The sequence below is a fragment of the Crocodylus siamensis genome, chromosome 3, assembly GCF_052110815.1.
Source record: "Crocodylus siamensis isolate JL-2025a chromosome 3, ASM5211081v1, whole genome shotgun sequence".
Lineage (NCBI taxonomy): Eukaryota > Metazoa > Chordata > Crocodylia > Crocodylidae > Crocodylus > Crocodylus siamensis.
In genome coordinates this window covers 182,209,994-182,215,993 of record NC_143397.1, presented here as the reverse complement: position 1 = coordinate 182,215,993, position 6,000 = coordinate 182,209,994, and the positions used below count along the sequence as shown (strand labels likewise).

The 6,000-nt window shown below is 41.8% G+C and overlaps 1 long non-coding RNA gene across 1 annotated transcript in view; it reads right to left on the bottom strand.

Moving 5' to 3' along the window:
- Positions 1-2,736: 2,736 nt before the first annotated feature.
- Positions 2,737-6,000, bottom strand: part of LOC149869202 (uncharacterized) — a 39,406-nt gene continuing 36,142 nt past the window's right edge. The window contains exons 2-3 of the long non-coding RNA XR_016441421.1: positions 4,655-4,718; positions 2,737-2,819 (exon numbers count right to left, since the gene is read on the bottom strand). This is a non-coding gene — a long non-coding RNA (uncharacterized LOC149869202). The remainder of the gene's footprint in view (positions 2,820-4,654; positions 4,719-6,000) is intronic.

The following is a 6,000-nucleotide window of genomic DNA, read 5'->3' as shown; positions in this document are numbered from 1 at the left end:
CCAATTTTTAAGGAGGAGTATCAGCCAATACTGATCCAATTTCTGATACCAGCCCAGCAGCTTGAAAAGCAGTGTCCAGCTTGTAAGTCTGTGATGGAAAGGGGTGGAGGGGAGGAGGGAAAAGAAGGGAAAGGGGCATGGGGGTGCAGATCAAGGCCCCTGCAGTGAGTTAGGGAGTGAGGCTGGGGAGGGGCAGGGTGAGGGACAGAGCCACAAGCAGCTCATCCGGGGAGCATGGGGAGGGGGGACAGCTCCTGCCACTACGTGCATCTCAGGAAGACAATGGGGGGGGGGGCGGCGCGCACTCCCCGGATCCGCGCCAAGTGGGGTGGGGCAGGGCGGGCCACACTGCCGCTACTAGCTGGGGTCAGGGCTACACTAGGCTCTTCCCGGCAAGGGCTGGGCTGCACTCAGGGCAGGTGATGGCAGCACTGGGAGGAGGGCTACAGTGGGGGCTGCAGCCACTCTAAAATTCACTGTAGCCACCACAGCCTCCCTTCCCAGTGCCACCACCTGCCCCACCCCGAACGCAGCCCATCCAAGCCCCTGCCAGGAAGAACCCAGCACTGCCCCAGCCCCACCCCAGCCCGCACCTGCAGCCCACCCTGCTCTGCCCCACGCAGATCCAGGGGGCACAACCCCTCCTCCCCCCCCATGCCCTCCCAGGCTGTGCACAGTGGTGGGAGCTGCCCTTCACTCCCTGGCACAAGCCACAGCTCTATCCCGCACCCCAACTTAGCAGTACCTGCCCCAGCCCCACTCCCTCCCTCACCGTAGGAGCCTTAATCTGCACCCCCATAACCCTTCCCTCCCCCTCTCCTCTTCCACCACAACAGACTTACCAGCCGGATGCAGCTCTCCAAGCTGCCAGGCTGTGCTTCTTGCCGCCTATGTTCTGCACTGCGGCTGCATGCATGCACAAACCATTTATCCAGCACATTGATCAGGCACATCAGGCCAATTTCCAATGCAGGCAATTTTCTTTATAATCGGTGCTGATACGATATCGGACCGATGTATTGGTGCACTTCTAAACAGGACAGTGGAGAATTTCAAGAGAACTTAATCTAGAATTGTTACAATTTTGCTCAAAGATCACCAGTAAAAAATGGAAGAGGGTAAAGAATAAAAGAAATTTTAAGGCTAAGCTGGAGGTCATTAAACAACAAAGTCATTATGAATGAAAATTACTCAGTAGCCTACCACACACATAATGGTACTTCCCAAAATCTCCACTACTTTATCTTCATAGCTAATGGTGTGGAGACCCATCTACACCTTCTCGGCACTAGAAATTAATAACCTTTTGGGCCATCCTATAATGGGGATATTTCCACTGTTGGCTATTGCAGCTAGAGGATTGTAGCCTCCAGTACTGTGGATCTAGAACTTTTCATGATCTCCAAAATAACTTCAACATTCTTTATAGCAGAAACAATATATTTGTATTATTTAAATTAAATTCTAAAACAGTTTCAAAATAGAAATATCAGGGTAATTATTTCTAATAAACTGCCTTCACTCCCTGCCCAAAGACAGTATACTGCACCCCATTCTGAACAACATTCTGGGAAGACAGGAATTATAAGAATTAAGAAAAGGTATTATAACACAGCACAACTGAAATTGCTAGCAAAAAATACAAGAAGAAACAGTAGCTTATTTGCAGCAATGGAAAAGAGCATCCTAAACAACTTTCAAGTAATTGTTTTCGAAGGGTTTTTTTTATTGTATGCATATCCTTGTGGCAGATAGCTTATGCACATACATTTATTTTCTGAGGTTTTCTCCTCCTTTCTTGACACTGACACAAATGACTTAACAGCAACTATAACACTTGAGAGCCTTAGGGCTGGGAGGGGGGAAAGAAGGAAATCAAAGCTCCACTTGTCTATCCACTCTTGCTTTTTACTCCTCCACCAAAACACTTTATTATACCTTACAATGCACTCACATCCAGTTTACCCGTAAATTGCATGTTATGAATTGTGAATGATTCTGCACTGCATTATTACCTCTGTTTCTTTGGAAATGCTTCTGAACAGCAATAAATGCAGCATAGTACCTCAGGCAATTTCTTTTGGGTCACCAAAATAAATTCAGAAATAGCAGATATATTGTGTTACTACTCTTCCAGGATTGCTGTCTGTAAAGCCTGCCTTATATTTGAGGTGCCAGGCTAAAGGGCACAATTAAACTAAAAGCAAACGCCTCCATTAGTTTGCTGCCAGAGGTCAACAACTATTAAAACAATTTATTCAAATAGAAAATTATCTTACCGGCAAACTGAAGCCTAGAAAAGATACCCTAATACTAGAGAATATTGATACTTTTCTTGCATAATCAATTTGCTGTTTGCTATTAATCTGTCTGTTGTGACTAAGGATTAAGAAGATGTATGCCCATCTGAAATACAGTGTACCAGCCTTATCCAAAACCCACTAAAGTGAACAGAAAGTCTGCTATTGGCTTCAATGAGTTTTGGACTCCCATTAGCTCTAACCTGGTCATCATCATAAGCTTTAACACTGGCAACCTGTTTCTACATCAAAATCACTGTGTCATTACTTAAATCAGTACTAAAATAATTTAAGAACTCCAGACCAGATCATCTATAGCTCATGATCCCATCTGATTTAATGGAATAATGAATTAGCCTATACCCATTGCTTCAAGAAGGGTACACAACTTTCACAAGTGTGTTATTATTGGCAAAGAATTCATATAAATACTGACCTTGTTTCTTTTAACCCTTCTTTCTGAATGACTTCTAGTATTTGTTTTGCAGTCATTGGTGAGTTGGGGTGTTTTTCCAATGCCTAAAAAGAAACAACAGACATATTAATGACAAGACACAGTCATCCTGTCAATTTGAAAGACTGTGATTTCATGCACTTTTATTTAATTATTTGTGAAGGGTAGGGAACTGTGGTATTGAGATTGGAGTCCTCTGTCTGTTGAAAGGCCAGATATAATCCAGGAAACTGCAGCAAGAACCAGATTTATTTGCTGCTTGTGTGGACTGGATGCTGAAGCATATGGGAAAATTCTTCAAATGAACTAAAAAGAGTTAAAATATGAAACCTATTTTAGGAATTCAGCAATATAGTTTCTTTGAGACGGGAAAAGAAAAAAAGAGATACGAAGATTGTAATTTTTTTTTCACCACTTTAAAACAGTCTGAGGTCACTTAAGTACTGTACATAAACTTTGATATGACCTCAAGAGTAAAAAAACAAAAAGGGCTAAAAATGTCCATATGCAAAGGATGAGCTTTTGTCAGAAGTGACAAGATAGGTTTCAAATTTTAAATGCTTTTTGTTTTTAAAAAGATTAAATTTTAAAATAGTCAAAACAGTCACAGAAGCACACAAGATGCTACATGACTTGCTAGAGTGCAGTATGTTTTCCAGTTCAGCTCAGTTTTCCACTCCTTTGCCTTTTCCAATCAAGCGCAAATTAACCCATTCCTCTTCCCAATTCAGACCGACTTGTATGGAATGTGCTAGTTTTCCACTTGCTCTTTTTCCCCTTTCAGTTTTAACCAGTTAACTCTTCTGCCATTCTTTTGCTCATATGAAATGCCAAATTGACAGCCCTGGAAATGGATCCGTTATCAACACGAAAAGGTACAATATAGGCAACGGCAATGCAAGCTTCCCCACAGTGTCTTGCCAACATACCTCAGTAATAAATTCTCACTTCTGCCTCTGGTAAATAAGAAATCCATCTGATCTCCATACTCATTCAAGCCTTAGCTTCTCTCTACTGCTTACCAATTTATGCCAATTGGGATAGCAGCTACCATGATATGGACACCTGCCCACTAAGCACTAGAGACGTAACACCAAATCATGTAACATAAGTCACCGAACAGTAGATGGTGAACGTTTTCAATCACTACTAGCCAGGGCTGTAATTCAAGCAGATGACCTAGAGCCAAAGCCTCCAAATTCACTGTTAATTCCTTGAGCTCCTGAGCCGTCTCTTGCCATTTGACAATTCTGTTTAGCTGCCTGTTCTCCCCTTTCCAATTCAAAACACAATTTACCAATTCCCTTGCCCCACACTGTTTTCCGTTACAGACCAGCTTCTTACTCTTTACCTTTCAGTTCTACAAAAGGAAAATGCAGAAGCGAGGGCTGCACTAGAAAGGTTTGGGAGCTGAACTGGGCTTATAATAATGTGTACATGAATAGGAAAGAGTAAAACTGGACCTGGCAGGAAAAGAAAATAGAAAGGTGACCTGAAAGGGGAAAAGTAGAAATGGACAGGAAACAGGATGATAATGAAAAGGGGCAGAGTAACTTAGAAGAGGGATTATTACAGAGGGAACAAAATAGAGAGCATTCATGAAAAGTCAGAAAGGTGCACTAAAAAGAAGACAATGTGCCTAAAGATGTAGAGGAAAATGAGAGGGAAAAATGTAAAAACAAAACTTTGGGGAAAAAGAAAGAAAGGGGAGCCAACAGAAAGAGACAGTAAAATAAATGCACAATGAAATGGAGGGGAAAGAAGGGAACCGAACTGAACTGAACTGGGAGCACTCCAGAGGGCAGGCTGGGTAAAACTGGAAAGGACAGAAGAGGAATCTACACTGTACTGGACACGGCTATGAAGGAAACTGGGTGCACTTGAAAGTGGGGTTACTCACTGTGGAGGATTCCCTGTTTCTCTTCCTGAGTACAGGCCCCTCAGCACACCTGGGCAGCTCCTCCCTGGAATTGAGAAAATTTGGGTAGCCCTGTCCCCTTCTCTATGACATCACATCCTACCCCTTAAAGGAAGTAAAAGTGCCATGTATTACAGTGTGAGTTTGATGACAGTGGGGAGGAAACAATAAAGCTACACAGAACATCAGAAATCACCCCTGTCCTGGGAAGCAGGAAAAGGGAGGGTAGTTTGTGCTGAGGAAGCTGCACTGAACTGGTTGTAGAAACAATGGCCAGACACATGGATATGGAAGACTGTCTTTACAGACCAAAAAAAAAAAAAAAAAAAATGAAGCCAACAAAGCAATATGTATACAGAGACTGTAATTAAACCCACAAGGCAGCTTTTAAATACCACAGTATAAAACAGATACATTCAGGGTATAATGACATACTAAAATGCAGAATACGTTAGAAACGCTGAGCATGCCGGAGCAAACAATTGCCTATTGTGTGAACTGGTTTTAGTGCTGGACACACAGCGTGGGCTGTGGTCTCATATATCCCATGAATGTAACTTTATTCATCTAAACCTTGAGAGCAGCAATTTTTTGTTTTAAAAAAAATATTTGTTTTTTACCCTAATGAAGAGCAAAGATATCTTGAAGAAACTAGTGAAACTGAGGGCAATGCTACCTATATACCTGAAGCTTTTCAACAAAGGATGTTATTTTAGCAAAACCTAGTAACAAGGCAGTTCTTATGCTAGGCAAAAACTACAGGCTTAATTAATGTCAGTTGTATGATATGGGAATAAAGTGAAAACAACTAGTTGGACACAGTTGTGAGGGCCACTGACATTTCCTCATTATGGAAAATGGGTACATACTTTAGGAGAGAACACAACATGCACAACAGGATTATTAGGGTACTTCCGCATTAAGAGATGGATTGAACCAATAAATGCACCTGCCCTGAAATAATCTACAAAATAAAAACAACACGCAATTCCCTCTCTCCAACACTTTTCAAAGTAATGTTAAAGAATTCAAACTGAACAAGCAATTGTGATTAAGACAAGTAAAACAACAGGACCACCTCACATAGTTGCTCACTTTTTGGTCAGACACTGTAACAATGATCACAAAAGAAAAGCCTTTATATGTTTTAATTCTTTCTCCTCTCTCCTACAACATCAGTTGACATTCATACTTTCTAAAAGGAATCTACAGGTAATGACTAGCAGTAGTTGGGATTACCATGTATAATCAGGTCCAAAGAACAAGTCGGACTACTGACAGGTAAAATATTTTTCCTGACACTGATTCTTGGGATATATGATAACATT